Source organism: Palaemon carinicauda, chromosome 22 (genome assembly GCF_036898095.1).
Source record: "Palaemon carinicauda isolate YSFRI2023 chromosome 22, ASM3689809v2, whole genome shotgun sequence".
Classification (NCBI taxonomy): Eukaryota; Metazoa; Arthropoda; class Malacostraca; order Decapoda; family Palaemonidae; genus Palaemon; species Palaemon carinicauda.
Window position 1 is genome coordinate 80725816 of NC_090746.1, and position 19719 is coordinate 80745534.

Sequence of the window (19719 nt, forward strand, 5' to 3'; positions counted from 1 at the left end):
TTGAAAAGCTAAATGTCAAACTACAATTGGACAAAGAGAGGATTAGTCGGGTACGATAAATCAGTTGATACACAGGTCAGATTTGTCGTTCATATCTTTACCGGGTGGTCTTGAAGGTATGATGTCCGAAATGTTTTGATGGAAATACGATACATTGAGAAAAGAGATTCCCTCACCCGCCACTTTTTTTTTTTTTTTTAAAGAACATTTCTCGTGTGCAATAAATCTTTCGATAATGAAAAATATACATGTATGATTCGACGACCATGGGTAAGGTTTGATAAAATAAGAGATACGTCTTCGTCATTAACATCTTTTTTCAGTAGATCAACATCGGAAAATAAAAAATAACTTCTTGAAAATACTTTTAAAGTAAATTAAATTATAGAGAAATAAATGCAGGAACTAGAGATCTACTTGATTCTCATATTGATCCTACAAGACGATCATAAATTGTAAATGCATAAAAAAAAAAAAAAAACAATATATACTCTCGTAACAATAATAAAACAAATGGCCCACAAAAAGCTGAATTAAATGATCAAAAATTCACGCAAGCCACTTTAAGTGAGGAAAACCTGAAAGCAATTACTACCAAATTAAGTTAATTTAATTCTTGATGGAATGTCCATGCCAATTGAACCACTAAGTGGTCTTATCTATCCTAAATGCCATTAGGCTAATGTGTGTTCTGTAACGTAGTCTCGTTTCGATAATTATATTCTTTGTACTTTCGAAAGATCAGAAGAATCAAATCATCTGGATTTAATGGCAGCATTTGGTTGTTGAATGTGTTGGTCGTGAATAATTTAGAAAAGGAATATTGACGAAATGATCAATGCAATCTGCAGTAATCTTAAACTACAATAAATATACTAAAACTAATAATCATTATCATTTTATTTATTATTATTTTATTATTATTATTATTATTATTATTATTATTATTATTATTATCATTATTATTATTATTATTATTATTATTATTATTATTAGTAGTAGTAGTAGTAGTAGTAGTAGTAGTAGTAGTAGTAGTAGTATTATCCATAACTCATATCATAAATATCAAAATCTATTATCAAACGAAACTACAATGCATCATAGCAAATATAAAGAAAATAAAAATGCATATAATTATCCAAGTCATCTCATCTGTTGTGATCGTTGCTTGCCATTTGATAACTTGAAATATCTGACTTCAAGGCAAGTATAGGCGACAATTCTACAAACTTAAAATATTTCTGTTACAAAATCATTCAAGTTTTAGTTATCTCATTCTGTATTCCTCGGGATACTCAGAAAACCATCTTTTCTCCCTGCATGTTTATTTGCGTACCTGAACTAATTCGTTCAGATTTAAAATCTTTCATAAAATCATATTTAGGTTCCCTTCGGATTTTCCCTTTGAAATAGAAGCGAATACTGCCGAATATCGCCGGTGTTAATCAAGCCTCGCGGCAAATAGGTAATTAATCGACGAGTGGAACGAAATTCGTAGCAGCCATTAACCTTCCAACGATAAATCTCAGAAATTACGTTCACTTTTAAGTGACGGGTTTTAGGGGTAAATTCAAGAGGATCCGTATTACCACTGGAATAACCTTATGCAATGCACTGATGCAAGTTTTGGAGTTATTGCATTGGACTGGGTCAATTCTGTTTCCAATTATAATGCTTTGTTCTAAAATACTAAATCATCACCATCATTATCATAATCATCATCTCCTCCTTCGTCTATTGACACAAAGGGCTTCTGTTAAATTTCACCAGTCGTCTTTATCTTGAGCTTTTAATTCAATACTTCTCCATTCATCATCTTACTACTTCCCGCTTCATAGTCCTCAGCCATGTAGGCCAACTCTTCTAGTGACTTGTGGAACCCAGCAAAACTACATACTTTATTGTTACAGGCACAAGTGAAAAATTCTAATAATAAATAAACTGGTAACTGCTAAATTCTATTTCTATATTTCAATTGGTATTATCATCATAGCAAGAACTTGCTGATTAACAAAGAATATATAGGACACTACCTGTAAAATAACTTAATAAATATATAATATTTTATGTGGAATTAGGGCGACACAAATTTTAGAGCAAATGAAAAAATAGAAAATAGACCCTTTACTGGACTAAAAAGAAAATAAATCGAAATAAAAACTTTACATTAAAGATTTAATGGACTAAAAATATTTAATACCAAACTCTTAAATATTCCATGTCCTTAAGTTTCACAGTATGGAATTATTAACTATAAACTTTTGATCATAACTCTGGATCCTGGAACATTATAGGTTTACTTATGATTCTTGAATTATATTCATATATGATAATTACATTATATACTTTGTTTCGTAGAAACTCAGCAAATATCATACATAAACCAATGTACTTTATGGCACAGAAACAAACTCTCTCTCTCTCTCTCTCTCTCTCTCTCTCTCTCTCTCTCTCTCTCTCTCTCTCTCTCTCTCTCTCTCACGTATTTATCTACAAATCAATCGAATAATTTTGTATAATGTAATACAACTATTATATACCTAAATAGTAAATTATGATAGAAATCGTGAATTTTAAATAACAACAAAAAAGCTAACATTCACAACTAATTATATTTAAATCTATTCTCATTTCCAATCCAATATTGGCTCTGAGCTTATCTCAACGTTTAGTTCCTTCGATAGCCAATAAGAGAACAATTATGGATACGAATAAAGACAACATTCGATGAGCCGAGGCGAAGCCATGTGCAGGACTAGGTTATGCAATATTTAAACTATTGAAATCATTAAAATTATTATTATTATCAAAATTATCAACATATTTAAAATTATCATTATAATTGAAATTAATGTTATAATTAAAATTATTATTAAAATTATTCTTATTAATAAATTTATTAAAATTATTCTTATTAATAAATTTATTAAAATTATTATTAAAAAATTTAAAAATATGAGTATTATCAAAATTTGTCTGAAGAAAGAGATGCCTGTGACTTGAGCGGTCTGGAAGCGTTATAAACGTTTTAAAAGCTATGCAGAGAGTGCATATGGTGTAATGGCTAGCGATTTTAGCCTTCTTTATTATTGGTAACATGCATTGGATAATAAATATTACTGTCGATTTTGTAGTACTCCAGTATTCTAAAATACGATATTCAGTGGGTTGTTTATGAATGAAAACTATCACCACACTTCTGTTGAACATTCGTTTTTCACATCTTATTCTTCTCCTTTCCCAAATTCTGATGTACTTTTATAATTTTGTTTAATGTTCCGGTTTTAATGGAACCAAAAATGCGAATGTCACTCGTTTCAAATATTTTCTTATATAAAATGACATTTTCTTTTAAATCCATAACTGCCTTTCGCCATTATAATAAGTTTATTTTTCCTAAACGTCTGATTTTCTAAACCCTTGGAATTACCGTGCTTCATAGAATACTGGAGATTAGACAAGTCTATACAGTAAGATTCATTCTGTAAACTTTTCAATTTGATTGTAAATAACAGCCAGTTACCTTACTCTAACATTAATAATTCCAGTTGTATGGTAGCCTTCACCGCTTCCAAACTCAGTAACTTCGAACAAACAATAAAAATTCCTTACACAAAATTCAGGATGATTTGAAAACCCCCTTGATATATTTATTTATTCTCCTATTTTAATTTTGAGATTTATCCATAGTGTCACCTTCTCTAAATTCTTTTGATAACAACTTCGTCGCTTTTGCACTTGCTTTCGCAGTTTTTGTGAAACTTTGATTAAACTGAACTTCAAACAGCATGACCTCGGTCTTCATTACCCTAGCCTATTGAGTTACTACTTCTTCCGATGTTTTCCGAATTTCCAAATATTTTTCTATCAAATTTTCACCACCATAACCTGTACATTAAAGTGTAGCACCAAAATTCGATTTAATCCTGAAGACTGGTCGCGAAGTGATTCGAAACACGAGTTGACACCAAACAACTATTTTCGAATTTTGGACGTTACAAAGACATTGTCTATTCATTATAACCGTAGAGTATCAGGCCCAAGTAACGTGTGCATATATATATATATATATATATATATATATATATATATATATATATATATATATACGTACACGCATATACACTTATATATACATGTACATAATACCAATGTCACACAATATTCTATCTATCTTGGGAAAGTGAGGACAAACATGGGTTCCCATTTGGTTCCGAGTTAGAAAAAAAAATTGAATACAAATAAGACCGTCAGTTAAAAACATGCATATCAAGGACTCCCAAATAAGGGACAAAAAGGAATTTCAAGTAAGGGACAAAAAGGACTCTCAAGTAAGGGACCCAATGCATGAAATCCCTCAGAACAGCTGTTCCGTTAAACATGCTTTTAGAAATGTGTGAAATGACTCCCGCATACAATCAGCTTTACAAACAATTTAATCCTGCTAATGTACGCTTTCATTCACAGTCTTCACAATGGGATCACTTTTCCGATGTAATGGCTTCTTGGAACACTCAACAACGAGCAGTAAGACAACCTCTTCAACAAGCATCTTAACCATTAGTATGTACTCTGAAAATGCTGCTGTATGAAATAACATCTTGTTTGTCTTTCGAATAAGAGTGCTGGAATTATATCATATTCAAAAGAGGCTATATAGTAGAGACAAGCAAACATAAAATCCTTACTTAGTAAAAATTAAAACATTAAAAGAAATAGCACACACATACTTCATATATGCAAGTATAAAAAGGATACAAAATAGTAATTTAGTAATTAAATACTAATGGCCTTCATACCAACACATTCATGGATATGTGAAGAAGGAGACTCTTGGGCATAGGACAAACTTTTTAGGGTTTTGGTGGCCGATGTGGTAACGTCCCTGACTAGTCAACGCCAGACTGGGGTTAGAGTCCCGCTCAAAATCTTTGGTCGCTGCAGCCTCACATCCTTGTAAGCTAAAGATAGGGGTTTGGGGGAGCCTGTAGGTCTATCTGCTGAGTCATCGGCAGCAATTGCCTGGCCCTCCTTGGTCCTAGATTGGATCGAGAGAGGGCTTGGGCGCTGACCATATGTATATATGAACAGTCTCTAGGACATTGTCCTGCTTGACAGGGCAATGTCACTGTCCTTTGCCTCTGCCATTCATGAGCAGCCTTTAAACCTTTAAATGCCTTAATACAAAAATCTGGTATAAAGGGAAACGCCTGATTAGGCAGTATTACGACACACATCCAGTAAATCTATCGATTGATATGGAACTAATGACAAAATAATTGAAACCCGTATTTTTCGCAGCCTTCTGCATCTTTAAGAACCCAAAAAAAGTATTAACAAATAAATCAAGTAACTATAACAGTAAAAGAATTCAGGTTAACGTCCAAGATGACCGCCAAAATAATACAAGTTATATAAAGTGTATATTATTTGTCCCATTTTTATTGTAACACATCAAAATATATGTTTTCCTGCATGAAAATTTTTTCATATAAATGAAAAGTACATTCAGGTTATTATTTGTTTATTTTCATGTTGTAATATACTAATATATATACATATACATATATATATATATATATATATATATATATATATATATATATATATATATATATACATATACAAATACATATATATATATAAATATATATATAGATATACATATACAAATATATATATAGATATATATATATAATACAATATAATGATATAATATATATACAGTATATATATATATATATATATATATATATATATATATATATAATACAATATAATATAGATATACAGTAATATATATATATATATATATATATATATATATATATATATATATATTTGACAGAAACGTCGCTAAAATTAATAACCCATATGTAATGATTTAAGTACTGATTTAATTAACATAAAAGGTTGGGGGTAAGAGAGAGAGAGAGAGAGAGAGAGAGAGAGAGAGAGAGAGAGAGAGAGAGAGAGAGAGAGAACAAAGCATAGGTTAGTTAGGGAGTCACGTAGAATTATTGATATTTGCGTGTGTAAGCTAAGTAGTATAAAACCGCATCCTATTAAAAACGTACGTTTGTTGACAGAAATTTATGAACGGAGCAATAGTAAAACCAATAACATTTTGTTAAGATCTAAGTCATCCGTCTTAAATTCTGTAAAAAAGCGAATCCCTTTATGACGAGTCGGATGGGCTCTCAGTCCAAATAAAGTGACCAAGAGCCGCTTAGTGATAAGCCCATGTTGGAAACGCCCTTGAACAGGGTTATAAGAAAGGAAAAATAGAGGTAAAGAGCCAATCCTGCAGTATTACAAGTACTGGCAAGGTCACCAGATCTGAGAGTGCCAGCCGTCCACCCGATCATCACCGAGTATAGGCCTTCGACTGCTACAGACCTGTATAGGCCTTCGACTGCTACAGACATGTATAGGCCTTCGACTGCTACAGACCTGTATAGACCTTCGACTGCTACAGACCTGTATAGACCCTCGACAGCCACAGACCTGTATAAACCTTCGCCTGGTACAGACCTGTATAGACCTTCGACTGCTACAGACCTGTATAGACCTTCGACTGCTACAGACCTGTATAGACCTTCGACTGCTACAGACCTGTATAGGCCTTCGACTGCTACAGACCTGTATAGGCCTTCGACTGCTACAGACCTTATTTTTTTTTTGCCTTATTGCCTTATTTTTTGTTTGGGTTCCCCCAGGTCCCTCAGTGTGAGGCACCTCGTATATCCACCAGAGAGTTGCTAATACATCTTCCGGTGTATTTTGCATCTTCCAGTCTTGGATGGTCTGGGATGCATCTTAGGTATTTATCGAGCTGATTTTTAAACGCATCTACGCTCACTCCTGATATGTTTCTTAGATGAGCTGGCAGCACATTAAATAGTCGCTGCATTATGGATGCTGGTGAGTAGTGGATTAATGTCCTGTGCGCCTTTCTCAGTTTACCTGGAATGCTTTTTGGCACTATTAATCTACCTCGGCTTGCTCTTTCTGATACTTTAAGCTCCATGATGTTTTCAGCAATTCCTTCTATTTGCTTCCATGCTTGTATTATCATGTAGCGTTCTCTTCTCCTTTCTAGACTGTATAGTTTTAAAAATTGCAGTCTTTCCCAGTAATCAAGGTCCTTAACTTCTTCTATTCTAGCAGTATAGGACCTTTGTACACTCTCTATTTGCGCAATATCCTTTTGGTAGTGTGGGTACCATATCACATTGCAGTACTCGAGTGTACTACGCACATAAGTTTTGTAAAGCATAATCATGTGTTCAGCTTTTCTTGTTTTAAAGTGTCTGAATAACATTCCCATTTTTGCATTACATTTAGCCAACAGTGTTGCTATTTGGTCGTTGCATAACATATTCCTATTTAAAATTACACCAAGGTCTTTAATTGCTTCCTTGTTTGTGATTGTCTCATTATTAGGTCCCTTGTATGCATACACCATTCCTTCTCTGTTTCCATAATTTATTGATTCGAATTTATCGGAGTTAAATACCATCCTATTTATCTCCGCCCATTCATATATTTTGTTTAGATCTCTTTGTAGTGAGTTCCTATCTTCATCACAAGTAATTTCTCTACTTATTCTTGTGTCATCGGCGAAACTTCTCACTACGGAGTTTTCAACATCACAGTCTATGTCTGAGATCATAATAACAAATAGCAGTGCAGCTAATACCGTACCTTGGGGCACACCAGATATTACCTGGGCTTCATCTGATTTCTCGTCATTTGCAACCACTATCTGTTTTCTGTTTTGCAGGAATTCTTTTACCCATTTTCCTATCTTTCCCACAATATTATGCTTTCTCATTTTTTTCTCCAATATGTTATGGTCTACCTTGTCAAAGGCTTTTGCAAAATCTAGATAGATCACATCTGTGTCTTTTTCATTTATCATATTATTGTATATGTTTTCATAGTGAGCTATCAGTTGGGTCTGTGTACTTTTTCCAGGTACGAAACCGTGTTGACCCATATTAAACAAATTATTTTTGACCAAATGGTTCATTATTTTCTTTTTTATTACCCTCTCATACACTTTCATAATATGTGATGTTAGACTAACAGGTCTATAATTGCTTGCCTCTAGTCTTGATCCACTTTTGAAGATAGGGGTTATATAAGCTAATTTATGTTTAACATATATCTTGCTCATATCTATACTCTGTCTTAGCAGTATTGCAAGTGGCTTCGCGATAGTGTTTGCAGTTTTTTTTAACAAAATCGCTGGAACTCCATCTGGTCCGGCTGCCGATCCATTTTTAATTTCGTTTATAGCCGTGACAATATCTGCTTCATTAATATCTATATCCGTTAGATATTCAACATTTTCTTCTCTCATTTCTGTTTCATTATTCTCATTCGCAATTCTTGGCGTGAACTCACTCTTATATTTTTCTGCTAATATGTTGCATATTTCCTTTTTTTCATTCGTTAGCCGTCCTTCAATTCTTAGAGGGCCTATTTCTATTCTCCTTTTATTCATCTTTTTTGCATAAGAGTAAAGTACTTTGGGGTTTCTTTTTATATTTTGAAGTGTCCTTTCTTCTAAGTCCCTTTTTTCATTTTCTTTCGACTGTATAATCTTTTGTTCTGCATTTTCTATCTTACATTTTATTTCCCTCATTTTCCACACATTTTTTTCTTTTGCAAGATTTTTCTTCCACTTTTTAATTTTCTGAAATAATATCCTTCTGTCTCTTGGTATGCACGTCTTTTGTTTATTGTTTTTTTTCGGTACATATTTTTCAACAATTTTCTCCAGTATTTTGTACAGTATATCCGTATTTACCTGTATATTATCACTTATAAATACATTTTTCCATTCTTTATTCAGTTCTTCATTTATTTCTGACCATTTTATATTCTTACTGTAAAAGTTATATTTTCCATATCCTTCCCAAAGTTTTGTGCTTTTATTAATTCTGCGATCACTTGCTTTGGAATGAACTATCAATTCTATGACATTGTGGTCTGAAATTCCCGTGTTATACACTATTATTTCTTTAACATAATTCACCTCATTCACAAATACTAGATCTAGGACATTTTCCTTTCTTGTTGGAATGTGGTTTATTTGTTGCATATTATGTTCTAATAGCATATCTTGAAGCTTTTCAAATTGCCTCTTATCTTCTGCGCTACTATTACTATCTTTTTTATATGTATACATACAACCACTTTCTTCTATCCGTTCTTTCCAATCCACGAAAGGAAAGTTAAAATCTCCGGATAGGAGTATATTCCAGTCTTTATGGTTTCTACATATATCATCTATTTTTTCTATTATTATGTCAAACTCCTTAGTGTTTGGGGGTCTGTAAACTACAATATTCATTAGTTTTTCAAATTCAAATTCTACCGCAATCAATTCACATTCTGTGTTGCTGTATTTTTCACATACTTTTCCTTGATTTATGTCTCTTCCATATATTGCGGTTCCCCCTTGATTCCTATTTTTTCTGTCTGATCTATAAGTTTGGAAACCCTTTATCTGGTCATCACTGCCAGTCTCTTGGGAATACCATGTTTCACTTATATTTAATATATCTATTTTTTCAATTTGGGTTAGTTCTTCTAAGAACTCTATTTTCCTTTTAGAGTTACTCGTGACTAAACCCTGTGCATTCATTACTATTATGGTTTGTGTTTCATCCCCATTATTTAACATTGGTAATAATATGGATTCTCCCAGGCCTTCGACTGTTACAGACCTGTATAGGCCTTCGACTGCTACAGACCTGTATAGGCCTTCGACTGCTACAGACCTGTATAGGCCTTCGACTGTTACAGACCTGTATAGGCCTTCGACTGCTACAGACCTGTATAGGCCTTCGACTGCTACAGACCTGTATAGACCTTCGACTGCTACAGACCTGTATAGGCCTTCGACTGTTACAGACTTGTATGGGTCTTCGACTGCTACAGACCTGTATAGGCCTTCACCTGCTACAGACCTGTATAGGACTCCGACAGCTACAGAACTGCATAGACCTTCGACTGCTACAGACCTGTATAGACCCTCGACAGCCACAGACCTGTATAAACCTTCGCCTGGTACAGACCTGTATAGACCTTCGACTGCTACAGACCTGTATAGACCTTCGACTGCTACAGACCTGTATAGGCCTTCGACTGCTACAGACCTGTATAGGCCTTCGACTGTTACAGACCTGTATAGGCCTTCGACTGCTACAGACCTGTATAGGCCTTCGACTGCTACAGACCTGTATAGGCCTTCGACTGCTACAGACCTGTATAGACCTTCGACTGCTACAGACCTGTATAGGCCTTCGACTGTTACAGACTTGTATGGGTCTTCGACTGCTACAGACCTGTATAGGCCTTCACCTGCTACAGACCTGTATAGGACTCCGACAGCTACAGAACTGCATAGACCTTCGACTGCTACAGACCTGTATAGACCCTCGACAGCCACAGACCTGTATAAACCTTCGCCTGGTACAGACCTGTATAGACCTTCGACTGCTACAGACCTGTATAGACCTTCGACTGCTACAGACCTGTATAGACCTTCGACTGCTACAGACCTGTATAGGCCTTCGACTGCTACAGACCTGTATAGGCCTTCGACTGTTACAGACCTGTATAGGCCTTCGACTGCTACAGACCTGTATAGGCCTTCGACTGCTACAGACCTGTATAGACCTTCGACTGCTACAGACCTGTATAAACCTTCGCCTGGTACAGACCTGTATAAACCTTCGCCTGGTACAGACCTGTGTAAACCTTCGCCCGCTACAGATCTGTATAGGCCTCCGAATGCTACAGAACTGCATAGACCTTCGACTGCTACAGACCTGTATAAGCCTTTCGACTGTTACAGACTTGTATGGGTCTTCGACTGCTACAGACCTGTATAGGCCTTCACCTGCTACAGACCTGTATAGGCCTTCGACTGTTACAGACCTGTATAGGCCTTCGACTGCTACAGACCTGTATAGGCCTTCGACTGCTACAGACCTGTATAGGCCTTCGACTGCTACAGACCTGTATAGACCTTCAACTGCTACAGACCTGTATAGGCCTTCGACTGCTACAGACCTGTATAGGCCTTCGACTGTTACAGACCTGTATAGGCCTTCGACTGCTACAGACCTGTATAGGCCTTCGACTGCTACAGACCTGTATAGCCTTCGACTGCTACAGACCTGTATAGACCTTCGACTGCTACAGACCTGTATAAACCTTCGCCTGGTACAGACCTGTATAAACCTTCGCCTGGTACAGACCTGTGTAAACCTTCGCCCGCTACAGATCTGTATAGGCCTCCGAATGCTACAGAACTGCATAGACCTTCGACTGCTACAGACCTGTATAAGCCTTTCGACTGTTACAGACTTGTATGGGTCTTCGACTGCTACAGACCTGTATAGGCCTTCACCTGCTACAGACCTGTATAGGACTCCGACAGCTACAGAACTGCATAGACCTTCGACTGCTACAGACCTGTATAAGCCTTCGACTGCTACAGACCTGTATAAGCCTTCGACTGCTACAGACCTGTATAAGCCTTCGACTGCTACAGACCTGTATAAGCCTTCGACTGCTACAGACCTGTATAAGCCTTCGACTGCTACAGACCAGGGTTAAAAGACATTTCCCCCAGAATAAGACAGAAACAAACCGATTCAACAAGCCTCGGCAAGTTCCCACTATCCAGAAGGAAAGGGACCTCGAGCCGAAATATAGAAGACACGTAGCATCAGTCGATATGAATCAAGGAAATGGGCAGAAGAATGGATAATAATTCCTGCAACCAGGACGTGAGCTCCTACGAGAGAAGAGAAGATAGCACCCCTAAGAAAGGAGAAAATATAAGGGGGGGGGGGGGAACAAGCCACTCTTGTTTCAAGAGTGTGTTATAAGCTAAGGGCTTAGTGTTACTATTTTACTTGCTGATATTTGCATACAAATTCTTTTTAGTTTAAAAGAAGAGTAAAGAAACTATGCGGCGCTTATTCATAACCATCATCTCCTGAGGTTGTGAATTATTGATTATCTAATTTACTTGATTGAACGATCTGTAGACCTACAAATATTGGGGGGTAATTCTAATTCCTGAATTAAATTGAAGAAACTTCACGCGCATATCCAATTACAAGGAGTAGCCTATATTTATTTGAAAGTTGGTCTTTTCATGTATTTTCTATTACGTTTCAACTTCGCACAGCACAATGGATGATAAAACTTACATATTATGCAATAAAGAGAGCCTGGTAAATATAAAAAGATACCGTTTTTTATAGAATTACAGTGCTAAATACCAATAAATTACTTAAATATTGTATACTCTTTGTGATTTCTGTATTCTCGTTTCGGAGAAAAAAAAATTACCTCCACCACCTTAGCGAATTTCTTACGAGAAAAATTCTGAAAACATTAATAATAAAGCTCCTCTTTTAGTTTCAAAGTAGTTAAATTGTAAGTTAATAGGATAGAAGCAAATAAATAACTTTCCATTCTTTTCTGGGACAAATATGAAATAACTTCCGTTCCTGACGAAACAGTCCTAGACATTGGGGTAAAAGAGGATCAGTGTGAAGGTTAAAGGAAAGATCAAGAAGTGTTGTTAGACCAACAAACGTTTATGGGCACAAGGCACGGTCGATAATGAAGCCTCAAGAGAGAAAAGCGAAACAATGATGAGCAATCAAAGGCGTAGAAGTACCGAGGAAGTTTAGTGCAGAAGAATGTGCAAGAGTAGAGTTCTCTTGCTTTAGGGTACACTCGGACACGCTATTCTATCTTATTTCTCTCCCTCTTCTTTTTTGAAGCTTTTATAGTTTTTATTAGAAGGACTTATTTTAATGGTGTTACTGTACTTAAAATATGTTATTTCAATTGTTCATTACTTCTCTTGCAGTTTGTTTATTTCCTTATTTACTTTCCTCACATGGCCATTTTTTTTTTTATGCTGGAGCCCTTGGGCTTAAAACATCCTGCTTTTTCCAACTAGAGTTGTAGCTTAGCTAATAAGAATAGCAATAATCTTCATCTCCTACGCCTATTGACGCAAAGGCCCTTGGTTAGATCTTACCAGTCGTCTCTATCTTGAGTTTTTAATTCAATATTTTTCCATTAATCATCATCTACTTCGTGCTTCATAGTCCTCAGCCATGTAGGCCTGGGTCTTCCAACTCTTCTAGTGTCTTATGGAGCCCAGCTGAACGTTTGGTGAACTAATCTCTCTTGGGGAGTGCGAATGATGATGATGATGATGATGATAATAATAATAATAATTATAACAATGATAATAATGATAATAATAATAATAGTAGTAGTAGTAATAGCAGTAGCAGTGTAGTAATAATAATAATAATAATAATAATAATAATAATAATAATAATAATAATAATAATAATAAATAAAGTTTTGACGTAGAGATAACGAAGAAAAGTGTAACGAGAGAGAAAAGAGTAAGAGCTATATAAGCATCTTAGCCAGAAGGTGGAGAGGACTAACAGAAAACATAAACCGCATATATAAATTGGTAAAAGCTAACGAAAAAGATTATTATTGTTATATCACTAGCCCGTAAACCTATACATGATTTCTTAAGTGGCATTGACATAAAATGTTGGTGACAACCATTTTCATACCCGTTCAATTAATATTTTCATTAGTGTTCTGGTTTTTAATATTTTAATATAACACAATGGATGTGGCTTCTACAATTACATCGGTTACATTATTTCCATATGTATAGTTAGTGGTTTTTAAAATAAATGGTTTTAAAAGTCATGATGTAAACCCACTAAAGAAGCTTTTCGTAAATAAATCACATAATTGAAGATACGCTATATTTCTCAAGAAGATGGTAGAGCATTAATACCAATAGAAATTTCCAGCTTGATTTTTTATTACAAATAAAAAAAAAATTGCTATGAACTTAAGACTCGGAGAGACATACAAACAAACGGACAATTAAAATAAGAAGAATTAAATTGAAAAGTCGAGAGAGAAAATTAATATATTCACTGCAGATAAGCTTTCCTTTTCAGCCTTGCAAAATTTTTAGGAACAAACATGGATATGTAAAGGACGCTGAACTAAGAGCCCGGATATAAAAAGCTTTATACTGTTTATCTTTTATCATAAGTCACACGTGTGTTTTGATCTCGTCTGAGTTTTTTTATCAGTAGTCAAGGCAACTTCCATAATTATGTCGAAGACTTTTTGTAATGCCTTTCTATAGGAGAGAAAAAGAATCCTTTTAGAAAACCTGCAATTGTCAACCAGAGCTTAAATGAGGTCATAATGGAACTTTTCTTAAAAACTCATGTACAAGAGAAATTATGTTATTTAAAATCAATTAATGCATAAACTGTGTAGGCATATGTGTAAATGTTTATGGTAATGGACAGAAAAGAAAATATGAGCTTACAATTTTATTAGGGAAAATTCCCAAAAAGAATTATTTCCCATCAGAAAACGACTAACTTTTCCATCTATAAACAATTCCTATTGATTAGTTAGATAAGGGTAGTGACGTCGTTCGTGTGCCGTACAGTTACGATGGTTAAAGAGAGAGGAAGACAACAATAAGAGACACTTCTACTCTCCATTGTCCCCTTGTCACATGGCTCATTACTGCTCGATCCTTGGGGAAAGGGAGGGTGTTAACAATAGGGCCTCGGCCACCCACGGATTTCCCGTCTACGTTCGAGATTGGGCGCACGGATACAAGATGTCACAGACAGACGTGTTCATCGCCATACACATTTAAGGATGCTGTCTCCTGTAGTGCGCTGGGAGGAGGCTATTTGTCACACGCCTATTATCATTATAAAGCCTATTCACTGGCTTCTAGAAATGAAAGGGAGAAGAAACCAGCCATAATCTTATTAATTCCAACTGAAATGGGGTTGACAAAATCTTTTCTATGGTTCATAAAACGGTTTAAATGACATAACCGTTCCCTTTCAGTTTCCTATTTGATTCTATGGAAGCGGCTGAACATCACAGCAGGACATTTCAATAACACGCGTCATGGCGCTTGGGAAAATCAGATGTTATTCAAATAGAAAATGGTTTCATATATACATATACATATATATATATATACTTATATATATATATATACTTATATATATATATATATATATATATATAAGTATATATATATATATATATATATATATATATATATAAGTATATATATATATATATATGTATATGTATATATATACAAACAACATTTAGTGTAGGTGTTTGTATGTGCAGGCATAATATAACAAATTAATCAAACAGAAAATGTCTATTATTGGTGAAATTCTAATAAAGTGCAAAAGTACAGTTATATACATGAAAGAATTCCGCTATAAAGACTTTCGTATACTGCTAGATTTCCTAAACATCATAGTGTCTATGGTAACTATACTTCAGTTTTAAAATAGCTGTCATGAAGCCCTGGGTCATCCTCTCTTACCACTGGCTCTTGTATAAGTGTGCAAGATGAATAATAATAAGTAATAGGGCCCCCCAAAAAGGGGGCCGTACGTAATTCCATTAGGTCACGACTTGTTGTCTCAATCCCCTCCCTCTACTTTGATTTCCATAATTAATGACAATATTGATACAACAGTATATCGAATCTGGCATAAAAACAATAAACAGCATAAGAAAATTTAGTAAATCTGTGTTACAATACCACTGTATATAAATATAACCATCCTCCAATACAATGATTAAATTAACAAAAAATATATCTGAATCAAATGTTGGGTAATTATGTCGTGCGGGGTCGATAGATGAGAAGCAAAATTAATAAATATCTATTTCATCATTTGCCATGTTCATTATTAATTTTCATTAAAGAAATTTAACCATTTTTAATCCAAGTGACTGATTTTTTGTTTTTTCAGATGAGCCATTTGTTATCACATATCAATTAACAGGGTCCGCTCACAATGATAAGCAGTGAATCACCATCATCATCATCATCATCATCATCATCTCCTCCTCCTCCTACGCTTATTGACGAAAACTAACCGAAGCAGTGACTATCAAAGTTATTTCACTATCTTTAATCATTTTCGAATAAAAGTAGCATGAGATCGTTACTGATATGTTTTGCCCTCTTAGACAAATAAATAACATATTGATTTTGTAAATAGATGAGAGAGAGAGAGAGAGAGAGAGAGAGAGAGAGAGAGAGAGAGAGAGAGAGAGAGAGAGAGAGGGAGGAGAGAGGGAGAGGGAGAGGAGAGAGAGAGAGAGAGAGAGAGAGAGAGAGAGAGAGAGAGAGAGAGAGAGAGAGAGAGAGAGAGAGAGAGAGAGAGAGAGAGGAGAGAGAAGCTCCTGAAAAAAAAATGAAGCTGAAAGTTGGTCAGGGTGGAGGAGCTTTGAAAGTTTAGAAGTGCACTGAAACGAGAAAGATAAACATGAAATTATTAAAATAAGAAATACACATAAAAATTCTATTTTGAAGACTAGTATGCTTATAAGAGAAGCAGCATTCTAAAACATCATTCATTATATCATGCTGCAATAAAGAATATGGATAAAAGTTTGTGTGTATGGGATTTGTAAAGACTTACGATCACTGTTAATAGATGGGAGGCAAAGTAACGATTATGGATATTCAAATAAAGTATTTTAGAAATTTAAGAATATAACATGCAGAGAACATGGATTAAGTACGTGGTTACTATTTTTGCTACAGAGAGGGAGGAAGAAATTGGTGTCGGAAGTGGCTGGTAATAACGAGGGTGTTCTTTTTCGTGGGTAAAATTGCTGACACTGAATGGGAGGGAAATGACATGAGATGATTGTAAGACAAATTAACCATTGCAGTGTAGATGAGAGGTTGAAGGAAGTTTGATATAAAATATCACATGAGAAATAAGGCAGTAAAAATATTGAAATAAGCTTCGACAGTGAAATGCTTTAGAGAAGAAAGGAAACGTGCGAATAACTATTTTTTTTATTGCAGTTTTCAGTTAATTAGAGAGACTGTTACGGAAGATATATAATCGAGTGTAATACAAACATGCAGGATTTCCTGTTGTTAAGTAGTTCCCATGACAGTAAATAAAGCGTAATCTGGAGTATCTAATTTGTCATTCTGAATTAATCAGATCTAGTGGATATATGAGCACGATGCAGGGGAGGAAGTAATAACCTAGATAATAATTATGCTGATGTGATTGTTAAAAAAATATATAATAACCTAGAAAATAGTTATGTTGATGTGATTGTTAAAAATATATAGGGTAAACAAATTGTCAATTGTTTCATAAAGATATCTACATTTGTTGGGGGGTTCTATTTATTTATAATACTGGAAAATATAAGTAACAGAACTTCTGAGTATGAGTTTCGCTTATATGTGAAAGAAGCTTTTATTAAACTAGTTTAATTCTTGTATTCAAAATTATAGCATATTTTATAAAAGCTATAACCTAGATAATAATTATGTTGATGAGATTGTTAAAAAAAATATATAAGGTAAACAAATTGTCAATTGTTACATAAGGATATCTGCATTTGTTGGGGGGGGGGGGGAGGGTTCTCCCCCCCCCCTTTTTTTTATAATACTGGTACAAGTAACAAAGCCACGAGCATGACTTCGCTTATATGTGAAAGTTGCTATTAATCCAACAAGTTTATACTCGTACGTTTAAAATTATAGCATACTTCATCTTTTAAAAATATTTTTTCACGAAGAAAGAATGAAGTTTATCCAGCATAAAGGCAATTAATTTTTACTAAGATTTCTGAAGGCTATTTTGAGTTATCAAATTGTAATTATGGATATTCTTAATCTTAAATATGCTTTTGAAGTTGTACATGAATTACTACTAATGCATTTACAATCCATCGGAATTATTGCTGAAACATTTGGTAGAGTATTTGAAAAGTAATTATAAGACTAAAGTTTTGAATGCAGATTTGAAACTCATTCAACTTATGAAACTGGAGAGCAGAGTAGTTACAAATGAAGATGTGTTAGGTTTATTCCCATTCTGAATGTATATGATTGATTTGCAAACATACTTCAGGGGCATAGTCTGTATTTCAAACTATTTACGGAGGACTAGTAAGAACATTTTGGAAAGAAATGAGGTAATGACTGATATTCTTAAAAGTCCTTGGAAAGGTTTGTATTTGAAATATTAAAACTAAATTGATAGAAAACTGAAATTATACAAATGGGGAAGAAAAATAAGTTAAGAAACCGTGTTGCCATTCAGGCAAATATTAATAGCAATTTGGGTCAGATAATTGATGAAGTCTGCCATATGACAGTGACTGAACTTTGATTACCTATTCAAAGCTTAAACAAGCAATGTCCTAAGGTTTACTGGACTTCAACTTGTACATGTTGATTTATTTAAATATCTTGAAGGTGTCCTATTAGCTGAGTTTTTATAAAATGTGTTATTAATAGAGTAAACTACTGCCACTCGATAAAAATTACATGGTATTCAACTTAATAAAATTGCACACCAGCATGATTAATAAAATGCGTTCCAATTCGAGATGATATTTGTACCCATATTGTTCGAGTTGCATTGACTGTTAATTAAAGTTATGATAATATTTAAAACACGTGTCATTACTCATTGGGCTGTCAAGACTGAATGTCCGAAACATTTCAGAGATTTACTGTACATAATAGACCCATTAATGAGGTCAACATAAAACTAACAGACGACTTAAAGTTGCTTGTGCATTGTTGCTCTCCGGGTGTTGGTTTTAGAGCCTCCATGCATATAGCTCCAAGTTTGTACAACAAGCTCACACTAAAAATCAGGAGGAATGAAGATATACCACACATCAAGAAAACATACGAAATATTTTAACAACCCTTACTACCTTTCTCATTATGTGACTGTAATGAAAGTATGGATATATCAATTTGACAATGAAACAATATCTAACAGATTTTATAGACTTGAAACCAAAGCCCTCAGAAGAATATTTGCAGTTAAATGGCGGGACAGGATTAGAAATGAAACTATGAATATATTCATGAGATCATGGTGAGTGGTATATGAAGATGGTTTGGGCATGCTCTTCTCACTCCCCAAGAGATTAGTTCACCACACTTTTAACTGGGCTCCACAAGGCACTAGAAGGGTTGAAAACCCAGATCTACATGGGCTAAAAAGTGTGAAATAGATGATGAATGGAGAAGTATTGTTTTAAAAACTCAAGGTAGAGACAACAGGCGAAATTTAACAGAGGCCTTTTGCGTCAATAGGCGTGGGAGGAGATGATGATGACGATGTCACATGATTCTTCGAAAGCCTCAGATTACTTGCAAATGAGAAAGAAATGTCTGGATAAATAAGCAACTTCGGCGGAATGAGACCAGTTAAGAAGCCGATAGATAGATGCCATGCCAAACCATAAATTAAGAGTAAATAACGTACTAAAAATTAACAATTTTACAAAGTTACATTAAAAATCATGTCTAGCTGACTGAATGGGACAACAAAAGAAAATTGTGAAAAAACTCGAATATCTTCAAGAAAACGGCTACAGCAATACCCCGTTAAGTATTTATCAAGGAATGCTCTTGACAGATATGAATGTTAAATTTTGTGAATAAGTATGGCTAATATCCTCCAGCACGGACTGGGGTCTGGGGTTCACGGAAAATGTGTCGACGAGTCATGTTGCGATATGAAATAAAATATTGAAGCAGTTTTAGGCATTAGT